The sequence below is a fragment of the Dendrobates tinctorius genome, unplaced genomic scaffold (genome assembly GCF_039654945.1).
Source record: "Dendrobates tinctorius isolate UK_male_01 unplaced genomic scaffold, ASM3965494v1 ptg000237l, whole genome shotgun sequence".
Lineage (NCBI taxonomy): Eukaryota > Metazoa > Chordata > Amphibia > Anura > Dendrobatidae > Dendrobates > Dendrobates tinctorius.
Window position 1 is genome coordinate 3,952,821 of NW_027361904.1, and position 17,058 is coordinate 3,969,878.

Consider the following 17,058-nt stretch of genomic DNA (forward strand, 5'->3'; position numbering starts at 1 on the left):
GATGTCTTGTATTATAGAGGTGGATGGAGCAGAGCTGTGTGTGTAATGTGTCTGTAGGTGATCAGAATCCACACCTGGGTCCTTTGCTGCCGTCCACTAATCCGGATCAGAGTCTAAGGCCGGAGTCACACTAACCAGCGCAAAATACGGTCTGTATTTTACATGCGTAATACGGATGAATGGCCCCTAAACAGTGCTCCGTATGTCATCCGTAATCAAGGTGCGGTCGCGTATTTTGCGCATGTCAGCATCGTATGGTGAGATTTTCTCGCCGGCTTGCAAAATGGACATATAATGGAGCCCTATGACAGGGTTTATAACACAAACCAAAGAATAGATATAGACACATAGAATATATATATATGTGTATTCTATGTGTCTATATCTATTATTTCGTTTCTTTATTAAACCTGTCAGTGTGAGTTTACTGTATCGCGCACTGAATTGCCGGCTTTGCTAAAAGACACCGGGTGCGTATTTCTCGCAGGTCACATGTGTGGTCCGTGTGTAATCCGTATTTTTTGCGCACCCATAGACTTTCATTGGCGTACTACGGGCGTAGTACGCTGACAATCGCAGAATGCTGCAAGTGGCACGGAGCGTAGAATACGGATGAGAAATATACGGCTGGTGCGAGGGATCCCATAGAGAAACATTGGTCCATGTGTAATGCGTGCTTTTAGCGCCTCTCACTCGGCCGTATTCCTCGCCAGTGTGACCCCGGCCTAATGAAACGATCCGCTCATCTCTAGTCCCAAGTGTCCCAGATACAGAGGACAGTCCTGGATTTGGGTTTACGCCCTTTAGTCTCTGCCGTCTGCTGAATGTCTCTCACTTCCACCTCTCCTCTGACATCTCCTGCCTGGAGAGAAAGAAATGGTAAATGGGGGTGGATTGTGATGTAGCCAGGAGCGCACTTAGCGCCCCACATGATATGTTTCTGTTTTCTGAAGTTGAGAGGTACCTGTATGTGTGTGTAATGTGTGCGGAGCGGAGCCGCGTGTGTAATGTGTGCAGAGCGGAGCCGCGTGTGTAATGTGTGCAGAGCGGAGCCGCGTGTGTAATGTGTGCAGAGCGGAGCCGCGTGTGTAATGTGTGCGGAGCGGAGCCGCGTGTGTAATGTGCGCGGAGCGGAGCCGCGTGCGTAATGTGCGCGGAGCGGAGCCGCGTGCGTAATGTGCGCGGAGCGGAGCCGCGTGCGTAATGTGCGCGGAGCGGAGCCGCGTGCGTAATGTGCGCGGAGCGGAGCCGCGTGCGTAATGTGCGCGGAGCGGAGCCGCGTGCGTAATGTGCGCGGAGCGGAGCCGCGTGCGTAATGTGCGCGGAGCGGAGCCGCGTGCGTAATGTGCGCGGAGCGGAGCCGCGTGCGTAATGTGCGCGGAGCGGAGCCGCGTGCGTAATGTGCGCGGAGCGGAGCCGCGTGCGTAATGTGCGCGGAGCGGAGCCGCGTGCGTAATGTGCGCGGAGCGGAGCCGCGTGCGTAATGTGCGCGAAACGGAGCCGCGTGCGTAATGTGCGCGGAGCGGAGCCGCGTGCGTAATGTGCGCGGAGCGGAGCCGCGTGCGTAATGTGCGCGGAGCGGAGCCGCGTGCGTAATGTGCGCGGAGCGGAGCCTCGTGCGTAATGTGCGCGGAGCGGAGCCGCGTGCGTAATGTGCGCGGAGCGGAGCCTCGTGCGTAATGTGTGCGGAGCGGAGCCGCGTGTGTAATGTGTGTGTAATGTGCGCGGAGCGGAGCCGCGTGTGTAATGTGCGCGGAGCGGAGCCGCGTGTGTAATGTGCGCGGAGCCGCGTGTATAATGTGTGCGGAGCGGAGCCGCGTGTGTAATGTGCGCGGAGCGGAGCCGCGTGTGTAATGTGTGCGGAGCGGAGCCTCGTGTGTAATGTGTGTGGAGCGGAGCCGCGTGTGTAATGTGTGTGTAATATGGTCAGAGCGGAGCCGCGTGCGTAATGTGCGCGGAGCGGAGCCGCGTGCGTAATGTGCGCGGAGCGGAGCCGCGTGCGTAATGTGCGCGGAGCGGAGCCGCGTGCGCAATGTGCGCGGAGCCGCGTGTGTAATCTGGGCGTGTTGCAGAGCTGTGTGTGTAATGGGTGTGTTGCAGAGCTGTGTGTGTAATGGGTGTGTTGCAGAGCTGTGTGTAATGGGTGTGTTGCAGAGCTGTGTGTGTAATGGGTGTGTTGCAGAGCTGTGTGTGTAATGGGTGTGTTGCAGAGCTGTGTGTAATGGGTGTGTTGCAGAGCTGTGTGTGTAATGGGTGTGTTGCAGAGCTGTGTGTAATGGGTGTGTTGCAGAGCTGTGTGTGTAATGGGTGTGTTGCAGAGCTGTGTGTGTAATGGGTGTGTTGCAGAGCTGTGTGTGTAATGGGTGTGTTGCAGAGCTGTGTGTGTAATCTGGGCGTGTTGCAGAGCTGTGTGTGTAATGGGTGTGTTGCAGAGCTGTGTGTGTAATGGGTGTGTTGCAGAGCTGTGTGTAATGGGTGTGTTGCAGAGCTGTGTGTGTAATGGGTGTGTTGCAGAGCTGTGTGTGTAATGGGTGTGTTGCAGAGCTGTGTGTGTAATGGGTGTGTTGCAGAGCTGTGTGTAATGGGTGTGTTGCAGAGCTGTGTGTGTAATGGGTGTGTTGCAGAGCTGTGTGTGTAATGGGCGTGTTGCAGAGCTGTGTGTGTAATGGGCGTGTTGCAGAGCTGTGTGTGTAATGGGTGTGTTGCAGAGCTGTGTGTAATGGGTGTGTTGCAGAGCTGTGTGTGTAATGGGTGTGTTGCAGAGCTGTGTGTGTAATGGGTGTGTTGCAGAGCTGTGTGTAATGGGTGTGTTGCAGAGCTGTGTGTGTAATGGGTGTGTTGCAGAGCTGTGTGTGTAATGGGTGTGTTGCAGAGCTGTGTGTGTAATGGGTGTGTTGCAGAGCTGTGTGTGTAATGGGTGTGTTGCAGAGCTGTGTGTGTAATGGGTGTGTTGCAGAGCTGTGTGTGTAATGGGTGTGTTGCAGAGCTGTGTGTGTAATGGGTGTGTTGCAGAGCTGGGTGTGTAATGGGTGTGTTGCAGAGCTGTGTGTGTAAGGTACATGAAGCAGAGCTGTGTGTGTAATGGGCGTGTTGTGAGCTGTGTGTGTAATGGGTGTGTTGCAGAGCTGTGTGTGTAATGGGTGTGTTGCAGAGCTGTGTGTGTAATGGGCGTGTTGCAGAGCTGTGTGTGTAATGGGTGTGTTGCAGAGCTGTGTGTAATGGGTGTGTTGCAGAGCTGTGTGTGTAATGGGTGTGTTGCAGAGCTGTGTGTAATGGGTGTGTTGCAGAGCTGTGTGTGTAATGGGCGTGTTGCAGAGCTGTGTGTGTAATGGGTGTGTTGCAGAGCTGTGTGTGTAATGGGTGTGTTGCAGAGCTGTGTGTAATGGGTGTGTTGCAGAGCTGTGTGTGTAATGGGTGTGTTGCAGAGCTGTGTGTGTAATGGGTGTGTTGCAGAGCTGTGTGTAATGGGTGTGTTGCAGAGCTGTGTGTAATGGGTGTGTTGCAGAGCTGTGTGTGTAATGGGTGTGTTGCAGAGCTGTGTGTGTAATGGGCGTGTTGCAGAGCTGTGTGTGTAATGGGTGTGTTGCAGAGCTGTGTGTAATGGGTGTGTTGCAGAGCTGTGTGTGTAATGGGTGTGTTGCAGAGCTGTGTGTAATGGGTGTGTTGCAGAGCTGTGTGTGTAATGGGCGTGTTGCAGAGCTGTGTGTGTAATGGGTGTGTTGCAGAGCTGTGTGTGTAATGGGTGTGTTGCAGAGCTGTGTGTAATGGGTGTGTTGCAGAGCTGTGTGTGTAATGGGTGTGTTGCAGAGCTGTGTGTGTAATGGGTGTGTTGCAGAGCTGTGTGTAATGGGTGTGTTGCAGAGCTGTGTGTGTAATGGGTGTGTTGCAGAGCTGTGTGTGTAATGGATGTGTTGCAGAGCTGTGTGTGTAATGGGTGTGTTGCAGAGCTGTGTGTGTAATGGGTGTGTTGCAGAGCTGTGTGTGTAATGGGTGTGTTGCAGAGCTGTGTGTGTAAGGTACATGAAGCAGAGCTGTGTGTGTAATGGGCGTGTTGTGAGCTGTGTGTGTAAGGGGAAGCAGAGATATCTCTCGAGTTCTTGTGGAAGGTCACATTAGTGGAGAAAGGAGGCGTTGCTTGGACTCTTGTGATGTGAGGACGCAGGAGTCTAGAGCTCCCTACAAACTTCCCCTCTGAAGCTTCTTTCAAGCGAAAAAAAAAAAGGATTTCACCGGCTTTTTCTACATGGGCTTATTGCTGCTCTTCTTGTGATCATTTTGAGACCAAAATCGTGATTTTTGGACCTGGCACACAGAAATTTTACCTCAGAGAAGCCGGCGGGGTTTGACGCCCTGCTGCGGCCTGCCAGGCCCTGACCTGAATGATACTCTCTGCACCCCATCTTGACTTAAAAAAAAAATAGAAATGAAGAAATTTTTGCAAATGTATTAAAAAAGAAAAACTGAAATCTCACATGGTCATAAGTATTCAGCCCCTTTGCTCAGTGTTGAGTAGAAGCACCTTTTGAGCTAGTACAGCCATGAGTCTTCTTAGGAATGATGCCACAAGTTTTTCACCCCTGGATTTGGGGGTCCTCTGCCATTCTTCCTTGCAGATCCTCTCCAGTTCAGTCAGGTTGGATGGTGAATGTTGGTGGACAGCCATTTTCAGGTCTCCAGAGATGCTCCATTCGGTTTAGGTCTGGGTTCTGGCTGGGCCAGTCAGGAATGGTCACAGAGTTGTTCTGGAGCCACTCCTTTGTTATTTTAGCTGTGTGCTTAGGGTCATTGTCTTGTTGGAAGGTGAACCTTCGGCCAAGTCTGAGGTCCAGAGCACTCTGGAAGAGGTTTTCATCCAGGATATCTCTGTACTTGGCCGCATTCATGTTTCCTTCAATTGCAACCAGTCGTCCTGTCCCTGCAGCTGAAAAACACCCCCATAGCATGATGCTGCCACCACCATGTTTCACTGTTTGGATTGTATTGGGCAGGTGATGCGCAGTGTCTGGTTTTCTCCACACATAGCGCTTAGAATTATCACCAAAAAGTTCTATCTTCATGGCATCAGACCAGAGAATCTTATTTCTCGTAGTCTGTGAGTCCTTCATGTGTTTTTAGCAAACTCTATGCCGGCTTTCATATGTCTGGCACTGAGGAGAGGCTTCCGTTGGGCCACTCTGCCATAAAGGCCCAACTGGTGGAGGGCTGCAGTGATCATTGACTTTGTGGAAGTTTCTCCCATCTTCCTACTTCATCTGTGGAGCTCAGCCACAGTGATCTTGAGGGTCTTCTTTACCTCTCTCACCAAGGCTCGTCTCTCACGATTGCTCAGTTTGGCTGGACGGCCAGGTCTAGGAAGACTTCTGGTGGTCCCAAACTCATTCCATTTAAGGATTATGGAGGCCACTGTGCTCTTAGGAACCTTGAGTACTGCAGAAATTCTTTTGTATCCTTGGCCAGATCTGTGCCTTGTCACAATTCTGTCTCTGAGCTCCTTGGCCAGTTCCTTTGACCTCATGATCTTCATTTGGTCTGACATGCACTGTGAGGTCTTATATAGACAGGTGTGCGCCTTTACAAATCAAGTCCTATCAGTTTAATTACACACAGCTGGACTCCAATGAAGGAGTAGAACCATCTCATGGAGGATCACAAGGAAATGGACAGCCTGTGACTTACATATGAGTGTCTGAGCAAAGGGGCTGAATACTTATGACCATGTGATATTTCAGATTTTCTTTTGCAAAAATTTCTTCATTTCTATTTTATTTTTCAGCCAAGATGGGGTGCAGAGTGCACATTAATGAGGAAAAAATGACCTTTTTTTAATTTACCAAATGGCTGCAATGGCACAAAGAGTGAAAAATGTAAAGGGGTCTGAATACTTTCCGCTCCCACTGTATATAGTTTTGTGATTTGAAGATAAATATAAGTATATATAGAACTGATATTCTTTTTTTTAAGGTCGGGTTCACATTAGCGTTTGAGTCCTCAGTGTCGTGCTACGGTCCTCTTTCCTTAAGCTCCGCCTACTTCCGCATGCGTTCTGCGTACCTATCTTTAACATTGTGTACACAGGGACATGCGTTGTATGCGGATGCGTCCGCGTGCGTCATTTTGACGTGCTCACAGAACGCAAGAAAATGCAACATGTTGCGTTCATAGTGCACTTCAAAACGACGCACATGGACGCATCTGCATACAACGCATGGCACTGCATACACAATCTTAAAGATAGGTACGCAAGACGCATGCGGAAGTAGGCGGAGCTTAGTCATGACTAAGGGTGCTGCGACACCTGAAACGCGTTGATAACGCATTGTTTGCTGCTATCTATGCTGATACTTTTATCCTCTATTCTTGAAACTCTCAAGTGAATAAAGAATTGGATGTTTTTCACTTCATCGTTGAGCTGGATTCTCGTCTATTGTGCAATGTTCCACGCCTTGACACGGCGGTTCCGTGTTCCGATTCTCGTGATGTCTTAACTGGTGAGCTGGACTTTATTTTTCTTATTCAAGGAAGAAGATCCCCCACATCCCTCTCGCCGCGTTCGCCTAGGATCCACAGGAACTTGAAGCAAGGCTCACCTGCACCTGAGGAAGGAGCTGCCCTGCTCCGAAACGCGCGTCGGGGTTAGCCTGCGTGTCTGTCTCTCATCCATTCAGGTAACGCTGTTATATTTTACATATGCCACTACTTTGGTTCTTTATTTATTATTTTCTATCTGCAGTGGGTCAGGTCGGTCCATATGGATGTCTATGCACACTGGTGCTGTATATATGCTTTATTGCTTCTAGGTGACTGACAGACCAACTGTAGTGACTGTGGTTTTCTATATGATTATCGTTACCATATGCTATTAGCCGTTATTTGATGGCCATATGACTAATGTTAACTGCTTTTTGAAGAACCAATTATCCTATGGCTATTGTGATCCTTTGAAATATGATTCCTGTATGGTGTAGACAACATGCATGGCTTTTTTCTCACCATTTTTATGCCTTTTGACCCCCCTTTACATGTGAACCTGTGTTCATTTTATGATCTATACCAATAAAATATTATCTTTTAGGGTTCCTTTGGCTGTTGGTCGTTCTATTTTGTTGTTGCTATTGAATTTTGACAGTTACCCTTTACAGTCCTGCATATATATATGTGTCCTATAGGGTTATTTTACATCATTTCTATTATGTAGCCTGGTTTCCTGGCTACTTTCAAAACATATATATACCATGCGAATTACAATCTTATCATATTGCTGCTATCTATGCTGATACTTTTATCCTCTATTCTTGAAACTCTCAAGTGAATAAAGAATTGGATGTTTTTCACTTCATCGTTGAGCTGGATTCTCGTCTATTGTGCAATGTTCCACGCCTTGACACGGCGGTTCCGTGTTCCGATTCTCGTGATGTCTTAACTGGTGAGCTGGACTTTATTTTTCTTATTCAAGGAAGAAGATCCCCACATCCCTCTCGCCGCGTTCGCCTAGGATCCACAGGAACTTGAAGCAAGGCTCACCTGCACCGGATCCAGCGATGTGAGGAGCAGACGTTGGATCTGTCTGGTGCGGTGACTTCTGGGGATGCTCGGTGGGCGAGGAGCCCGGGATGTGCTCGGTGTTCGGGGGGCGGTGAGTCAGGGATGTGCTTGATGCTCAGGGGGGGGGGCGGTGAGCCCGTGATGTGCTTGGTGCTGGTATTTCTCTTCTCTGATATTTGTCTGCTGAGGGAGATACAGCAGTCGGGATACCGTGATGGATGATGTGGGATATTAGGGGTGGTAATCCGGTGGCTTTGACGGGATGATGTGGGATATTAGGGGTAGTACTCCAGTGGCTCTAGCTGACGGGAAGATGCGGGATATTAGAGGTAGTAGCCCGGTTGCTCTGGCTGATGGGATGATGTGGGATATTAGGGGTAGTAGTTCGGCAGCTCTGGCTAACGGGATGATGTGGGATATTAGTGGTAGTAGCCCGGTGGCTCTCACTGACTGGATGATGTGGGATATTAGGGGAAGTAATCCAATGGCTCTGGCTGACGGGATGAAGTGGGATATTAGTGGTAGTAGTCTGGTAGTGCGGACGGGAGATGTGGAACATTACTGGTTCCATTTCTGTACTAATTTCTGTAAGTCTTGCTCATTGAGGCATAATACAGCTTTTCTCTTAGAGAAAGCAGATTTCAGCCTTGTAGGAGTGTTAATAACATTTAGTTAGAAATGTTAAAGAAGGACTAATTTAGAGTTGCGTTAGTTGTAGCTGTGTAAATAAGTTTGTCAGGTTGGCGCTGTTACACCGATTAAAATGATACCTGGGTTGGAAAAATCTGTCTTGTGTTTTTTTTAATCTGTGTTTGAATTTTTAAGTTAATGAGATGCTTCATTCCAGACAAAGAGGAGATCCTGATTCTGGGCTCCCCCTGCAGTCTGTGTCAGAGGGTGGTCTGGGTCAGCACAGTAATAAATTGTGTTATTTCCAGCTTTAGGCTGGTTTCACATTCGCGTTTTTTAAGCGCACGCACGGCCGGGGGTAGCTCCGCCCCCGAGCCGGCTCTCTGCCCGGCGTGCCCGCCCCTTCCTTGTAGCGCCGCCTCCTAGCGCACAGCGGCGCCTGCGATCGGCGCACCCTATCTTTAGCATAGGGTGCGCAGATCGTGCGCAGGCCGTGCGCTAGTTGCGCTTTGACCTGCGCTGCGCACTTTTGACGGTGCGCCGTGCGCGCCAAAATCAAACTTTTCGGATTTTGGCGCGCACGGCGCACCGTCAAAAGTGCGCAGCGCAGGTCAAAGCGCAACTAGCGCACGGCCTGCGCACGATCTGCGCACCCTATGCTAAAGATAGGGTGCGCCGATCGCAGGCGCCGCTGTGCGCTAGGAGGCGGCGCTACAAGGAAGGGGCGGGCACGCCGGGCAGAGAGCCGGCTCGGGGGCGGAGCTACCCCCGGCCGTGCGTGCGCTTAAAAAGCGCGAATGTGAAACCAGCCTTACAGAAGGACAATAACACCATAGAAATTATAAGAATAATAGGCCTCAGTTACCACAACTGTCTACAAGGAAAACTGTTGCTAATAGCAACCGTATATAATAATATATATATATATGTATATATAATATACACTGCTCAAAAAAATAAAGGGAACACTTAAACAACAGAATATAACTCCAAGTAAATCAAACTTCTGTGAAATCAAACTGTCCACTTAGGAAGCAACACTGATTGACAATCAATTTCACATGCTCTTGTGCAAATGGAATAGACAACAGATGGAAATTATTGGCAGTTATCAAGAAACACTCAATAAAGGAGTGGTTCCGCAGGTGGGGACCACAGACCACATCTCAGTACCAATGCTTTCTGGCTGATGTTTCGGTAACTTTTGAATGTTGGTTGTGCTTTCACACTCATGGTAGCATGAGACAGACTCTACAACCCACACAAGTGGCTCAGATAGTGCAGCTCATCCAGGATGGCACATCAATGCAAGCTGTGGCAAGGTTTGCTGTGTCTGTCACCGTAGTGTCCAGAGGCTGGAGGCATTACCAGGAGACAGGCTAGTACACCAGGAGACGTGGAGGAGGCCGTAAGAGGGCAACAACCCAGCAGCAAGACCGCTACCTCCACCTTTGTGCAAGGAGGAGCACTGCCAGAGCGCTGCAAAATGACCTCCAGCAGGCCACAAATGTGCATGTGTCTGCACAAACGGTTAAAAACCGACTCCATGAGGATGGTCTGAGGGCCCAACATCCATAGATGGGGGTTGTGCTCACAGCCCAACACCGTGCAGGACGCTTGGCATTTGCCACAGAACACCAGGATTGGCAAATTCGCCACTGACGCCCTGTGCTCTTTACAGATGAAAGCAGGTTCATACTGAGCACATGTGAGAGTCTGGAGACGCCATGGTGAGCGATCTGCTGCCTGCAACATCCTTCAGCATGACCGATTTGGCAGTGGGTCATTTAGGGTTTTGCGTGGCATTTCTTTGGAGGGCTACACAGCCCTCCATGTGCTCGCCAGATGTAGACTGACTGCCATTAGGTACCGAGATGAGATTCTCAGACCCCTTGTGAGAGCATTTGCTGGTGCGGTTGGCCATGGGTTCCTCCTAATGCAGGACAATGCCAGACCTCGTGGCTGTAGTGTGTCAGCAGTTCCTTCAAGATGAAGGCATTAAAGCTATGGACTGGCCAGCCCGTTCCCCAGACCTGAATCTGATTGAGCACATGTGGGACATCATGTCTCGATCCATCCACCAACGTCGCGTTGCACCAGAGACTGTACAGGAGTTGGCAGATGCTTAAGTCCAGGTCTGGGAGGAGATCCCTCAGGAGAACATCCGCCACCTCATCAGTACCATGCCCAGGCATTGTAAGATGGAGGTCATACAGGCACGTGGGGGCTACATACGCTATTGAGCATCATTTCCTTGTCTTGAGGCATTTCCACTGAAGTTGGATCAGTCTGTAATTTGATTTTCCACTTTGATTTTGAGTATCATTCCAAACTGATATCTCCATGGGATATTAAGTTTGATTTACGTTGATCATTTTTATGTTTTATTGTTCGCAACACATCCCATTATGTAATGAATAAAGATTTGCAAATGGAATATTTAATTCAGTAATATCTAGGATGCAGTATTTTAGTGTTCCCTTTATTTTTGTGCAGTGTATATACAAAAGATTAGATATTTATTATATACAGTATATTAGATATTTATTATATGGGGCTTTGCGTGTGGAGTGGGCGGGGCTTGATACACACACATACATTTAGCTTTATATATATAGATTATAGTGGCTGGTATTGTTTAATGGCCAGTCTATCTCTCAATTTTACCCAATCTCCCCATGTTAAAGTGTTAAATATAATATAGACTTTATATCAATACCAAGATAAAAATAAATGTATTTTTATTTAAATATCATAAATAACAGTATTGAAATATCATACCAGATGACACAAACAGGAGAGCAAGGGAGGAGACATACTGATGTAGCAGGGAGAGTGAGCACCTAAATAATTTAGTGTTTTTTTGTGTTTTTCGCTGGGCAGGTTGGATATTTTTCTAATTTGTCTTTATTTTTTTCTTATATCAGTGTCATCTAATGTGTCCCCATTGGATCTTACACATCATTGGGCGAGCTTTCGCCCGCATGCGCGCAGTATGCTGACAACCCTGGGTGAAGAGGACACTTCCGGCACCTGATTTTCGAGACAAGTGCGCGGCATCCATGGCGACACTTCTATTTGAATCCTCCGAGGCATGGTACAATTTACTTCCCCTTTTTGAAAAAGCTGCTACGTGAAATGCACATCAAAGGGGCCAGTAGGGAGACAAGTGGACACCGCCATTCTATATGGGTAAGCAAGGCTGATACATTGCGATTTATGTACCTGGTGGTATATGTAGTACATGCCTATTGACTGGTCATCATTCTCCCCCTATAATTATATACCATTTCTGGGTGTCTGTATTTTTTGATATGTGTTCCCACGTACCCTTGGTTATTTAGGTGCTCACACCCTCCCTGCTGCATCAGTATGTCTCCTCCCTTGCTCTCTGTTTGTGTCATCTTGTATGATATATTTCAATACTGGTATTTATGATATTTAAATAAAAATACGTTTCTTTTTAACTTGTTGGTGATGCTTCTGTACACTGTTTTTCTTTGTATATACACCTGTTTGGAGTATTCCACTATTTTATTATCTATTTTGGTGAATTTACATTGGGAGAGAGGTTTTCCTCTTTTGGCCTCTGTGAAATAAACAGCTTATTTGACTTCCGTTTATAATATTTATTTCAATACCTTAGGAATTATCTGACCGTGGTTTTCCTAGCCCCTACTGAAACCATACCATTTTAAAATTCTGGCACCGCCACGGGTCCTCTACACACGCCCAAAACAAAATTGCACAATACGACAGTCAGTCAGGTTGGTAGAAACAATTTCCAGGAAATAAAAGATTATTTTTATGCCCAAAAGATAACATACTGTTATGATGACCATTTGTCCTTCAGTTACAGACTAAAAGTCTTTCCGCTAAATCACTGCATTTCATTATATTCTGGGCAGTTGCACAGAGATGTGCAGTCTACATACAGTGTTTAGCAGTTAAGAACATAATTATTAAGTATAGCAATACAGTATTGGCAAATTTATAGATGACAAGAGTTCTCTACTTTTACTCCTACAAAAAATTGTGAAAATTAGTTAATGTACATTCTTTTCTTTACATTTTTTATTGTGATACCTCATCTGTGTTTGCCTTGTACAGGGAGGCCAGCCCTGCCAAAAATAAGCTCGGTAAATTGTGTGCAGGCTTGAAGCGATACAGTAACTGACAATTAGAATAATAGCTGCCAACCTTTAAAAGCATGAAATGCTGGACCACATATATTAACAAAACCCAAGAAATCAAACAGGCTGATAAGAAAGGGTCTATGGTAAGACTGAAAATATATCAACCTCCATTTAATGAAGGAAAGATGCTGGGGAGTCCAGCGGAATCTGTCTCTAACAACAGCCAGAGGTCGGCACGTTAGACCAAGATTATTAAATGAGAACATATTGTTTGAAATGATCATGAGCAACAGTAGAACAATATTCAAAACATTCTATAAAAAGGATTGGTCTCAATTTTATACTTTTCATATGAACTAACTGCAACAAGCTCTTTTGAAAATATTTTGCTTTCGGAGTGGAGGTCAGCAATATAAAAAAAAAACGCTTTCTCAAATCCGGCTGTACCCTGATCTCTTCTGATCACATGATCTCTGCCTGAGATTCTCGTGATTTGTGATGTCACAACATGGAAACTGGCATCTGGGCATGGCTTAATGTGGTGGGCGTGGCTCCATTCAGAAGAGCTGTCACAGATCCTGTGCATGTGTAAGGGGGACAACTGCACCGCGGGTACCTGCGTTCCGGGGCTGGAACGGATCAGGCTGTGTCCCGTTCCTGGGGGGGAAGCTTGAGCAGGACCTTCCTCCAGTCCGAGGTGGCATGGCTAAGGGTTACCTGGCAGCGCTAGGCGCAGAAACAGAGGGAGTTGGCGGGAAGGAGCAGCGCGCGGCTGAGGAGAGTGAAAACCCATGCTACTGCGACGCATATTCGCACCCGGCCGTGACAAACCTACCGCAGGGACTCCGACCAGAAGCCTGCCGGGTGTAGGTTGACTCTGACCCATCAAGGTGCAAACCGCTCTGCCATAGTCAGGAGTGCTTTTGTGACGCCAGATAGAGACTGTGACTTTTACCAGGGACGGTTTCTTGAACCCTCGGTGAATAATCGTCGACCCTCGCTTATCTGTCAGCACAGTGGCCCGTACCCTGCCAGGTCACAGGAGTCTCCGTATTTAGGCCTCCACAGTGTGCTTCAAAGACTCAACATTGCCGACCGGACACGTACCATCGCCTTCTTCATTACCACACCGGATCTACGTCATGCCGACGGCTGGTGGCGCCATAATCTACTCTGGGAACTTTTCTGTCAGGAAGATGTCCGAACGATAAGTGACTTCTTTGAGAACGACTTTATTTGTTATTCCTGCATTGATTTTTCCCTACCACACCCTTGTATTCCCTATACTGCCTGCATTTTACCTCATGTTTTCCCTATCTCCCTGCGTGGAGTAATACCCTGTTAAGTAAAAACTTGTTAACCCTTGATCTTCCTCCTGACTGTTACTGTATCTGCCAACCTGCTCACACATGCAGCTTCGGCTACAATTCTCCCTCACATCTGTATGTATGCAGCTGGGTGTATGTGTACATATAAGCAATCATGGAAATGCTTTTCCTATACAACCACTAAGAACAACAGAAGTATGTGCCCCCCTTGGAAAAGAAGACTGGATACAAAAATTAAGATGACACGAAGGGAAGTCAGCCAACTAACAGAAATACAGAAAGGTGTAAAGTTCAAGAACAGAACCAAGATGGACAATTATAAATGCCCGACCCCAACTGAAGCCCTAGAGACTGCTAAACAAAGGCTCACAGCACCTGCTGCAAGACTAAGAGATACACTAGAGAAGCTGAGGCCAAGAAGATAAATGCCCTGTTCTCCAGCGAACCATCCAAAGTATGCTCCCAACTACAGAGGAACAGCATAAAGTCAGCAACTCCAACAATAGCAGAGACTGAACAATACTGGAGAAACATATGGGAAAAGGAAAAAAAAAAAACACACCAGAACAATGTGACTGCAAGATCTGAGAATGAAACACAGCAACCACTTAGAGCAAGAACCAGTCACCATTACAGAAGTAGACATCCAACAGCGGGTCATAGCCACCAAGCTACAGAACCATATGAACCAGTACATGAATCTAACTCAGAAAGGCATTGGGACACCAGAGGCTCTAAGCTCCATTTCCTAGTAGATAGAGCAGTCGCTCAAGACTCAAGATCCAGACAGACCAATCTCAGCACCGCCTGGATTGACTACAGGAAAGCCTATGACTCAATGCCACGCACATGGATCTGTGAATACTTGGCTCTCTACAATATCAACAGGAAACTAAGAACCTTCCTCAGAAACTCAATGGGGCTATGGAGAACAACATTGGAAGTCAACTCAAGACAACTAGCACAAGTGACCATCAAATGTTGCATATACCAAGGTGATGCACTGTCCCCATTGCTGTTCTGCATAGGCTTGAACCTCCTCAGTCAGATAATTACAGAGTCTGGCTATGGATACAAGTTCAAGAGTGGAAGCACCATCAGCCACCTGTTCTACATGGATGACATCAAGCTGCATGTGAAAAACGAACGTGACATCAAATCACTGATCCACCTGACAAGGATCTACAGAGAAGACATTGGGATGTCCTTCGGACTGGAGAAGTGCGGCCGGTTGGTAATAAAGAGAGGCAACGTAGTCAAGACTGATGGAGTGGAATTACCAGCAAGGCATATAGCAGATGAACAGACATGCTACAAGTATCTCGGCATCCCACAGGGATATGGTAACCATGATGAGGAGGAAAGGAAAGCGGCAACATCCAAATATCATCAAAGGGTAAGACAGGTCCTGAAGAGCCAGCTCAATGGGAAGAATAAAATCCACGCCATCAGTACATATGCCCAGCCAGTTATCAGATACCCTGCTGGCATAGTGTGCTGGCCAAAAGAAGAAACAGAAGTTGCAGATGTGAAGACACGAAAAGCTCCTTACAATGCATGGAGGTCTCCACCCTAAGTCTAGCTCCCAAAGATTGTATGCCAACAGAAAGCAGGGTGGTCGAGGCTTGATAAGCATCCAAGCCACCATCACAGATGAAACAAGGAGTATCTAGGAATATATCAGAAAAATGTCACCAAAAGATGAGATGCTGAGAGAAAGCCTAAGGCAGCAACAACAGATCTGGAAGGAAGAACAGGAACATGAAGTGCCATGGCAAGACAAGCCGTTGCATGGGATGTACTACGGACAGATAATGAAGGTGGCTGACATAGAGAAATCCTACCAATGGCTGGAGACAGCACAGAGGCACTACTAATTATAGCAGCACAAGAGCAAGCACTAAGTACTAGATCCATAGAAGCAGGATGCTACCACACAAGACTAGACCCAAGGTGCAGACTATGCAAAGAAACCTCAGAAACCGTCCAACACATAGTGACAGGATGCAAAATGCAATCAGGAACAGCGTATACCGAATGCCACAACCAAGTAGCAGGAATTGTATACAGGAACATCTGCACAGCATATGGGCTAAGTCCTCCTAAGTCCAGGTGGGAGACCCCAGAAAAAGTGGTGGAGAATGAAAGGGCGAAAATCCTGTGGGACTTCAAGATCCAGACGGATAAGCAGGTGTTGGCTAACCAACCATACATTGTGATAGTAGACGAGGATCAGAAGACAGCAATGATAATAGATGTGGCAGTGCCAAGTCACAGCAACATCAGAAAGAATGAATATGAGAAGCTAGAGACATACCAGGACCTCAAAGGAGAACTGGAGAAGATGTGGAAGGCAAAGGCAACAGTGTTTCCAGTGGTGATAGGAGCACTTGGAGCAGTGACCCCTAAGATGGAAGAATGTCTACAACAGATCCCAGGAGCAACATTTGAGCTCTCTGTCCAGAAAAGCGCAATGATGGGAAAAACTAAGATCCTGCGCAGAACCCTCAAACTCCCAGGCCTCTGGCAGAGGATCCGAGAATGAGAAAGGACAACAAAAACCACCCCCAGTGGGGGGTAAGAAGGAAGTTTTATATAGATAGATAGAGATAGATATATATATATATATATATATATATATATATATACACATACACACACAATACAGACCAAAAGTTTGGACACACCTTCTCATTCAAAGAATTTTCTTTATTTTCATGACTATGAAAATTGTAGATTCACTCTGACGGCATCAAAACTATGAGTTAACACATGTGGAATTATATAATTAACAAAAAAGTGTGAAACAACTGAAAATATGTCTTATATTCTAGGTTCTTCAAAGTAGCCACCTTTGGCTTTGAGTACTGCTTTGCACACTCTTGGCATTCTCTTGATGAGCTTCAAGAGGTAGTCACCGGAAATGGTTTTCACTTCACAGGTGTGCCCTGTCAGGTTTAATAAGTGGGATTTCTTGCCTTGTAAATGGGGTTGGGACCATCAGTTGTGTTGTGCAGAAGTCTGGTGGATACACAGCTGATAGTCCTACTGAATAGACTGTTAGCTGCTTTTTTCTTGCCATAATACAAATTCTAAGTGAAGAAAAATGATTAGCCATCATTACTTTAAGAAATGAAAGTCATTCAGTCTGAAAAATTGGGAAAACTTTGAAAGTGTCCCCAAGTGCAGTGGCAAAAACCATCAAGCGCTATAAAGAAACTGGCTCACATGAGGACCACCCCAGGAAAGGAAGACCAAGAGTCACCTCTGCTGCGGAGGATAAGTTCATCCGAGTCACCAGCCTCAGAAATCGCAGGTTAACAGCAGCTCAGATTAGAGACCAGGTCAATGCCACACAGAGTTCTAGCAGCAGACACATCTCTACAACAACTGTTAAGAGGAGACTTTGTGCAGCAGGCCTT

General features: G+C 47.0%; 1 long non-coding RNA gene across 1 annotated transcript; it reads left to right on the plus strand.

The window, feature by feature from the left end:
• The first annotated feature begins 11 nt into the window (after positions 1–11).
• LOC141060438 (uncharacterized) lies at positions 12–11,785 on the plus strand. The gene is made up of 4 exons (XR_012222703.1): positions 12–149; positions 6,519–6,665; positions 7,454–7,633; positions 11,100–11,785. It is a non-coding gene; the product is annotated as an uncharacterized lncRNA (long non-coding RNA).
• The last annotated feature ends 5,273 nt before the right edge of the window (positions 11,786–17,058 follow it).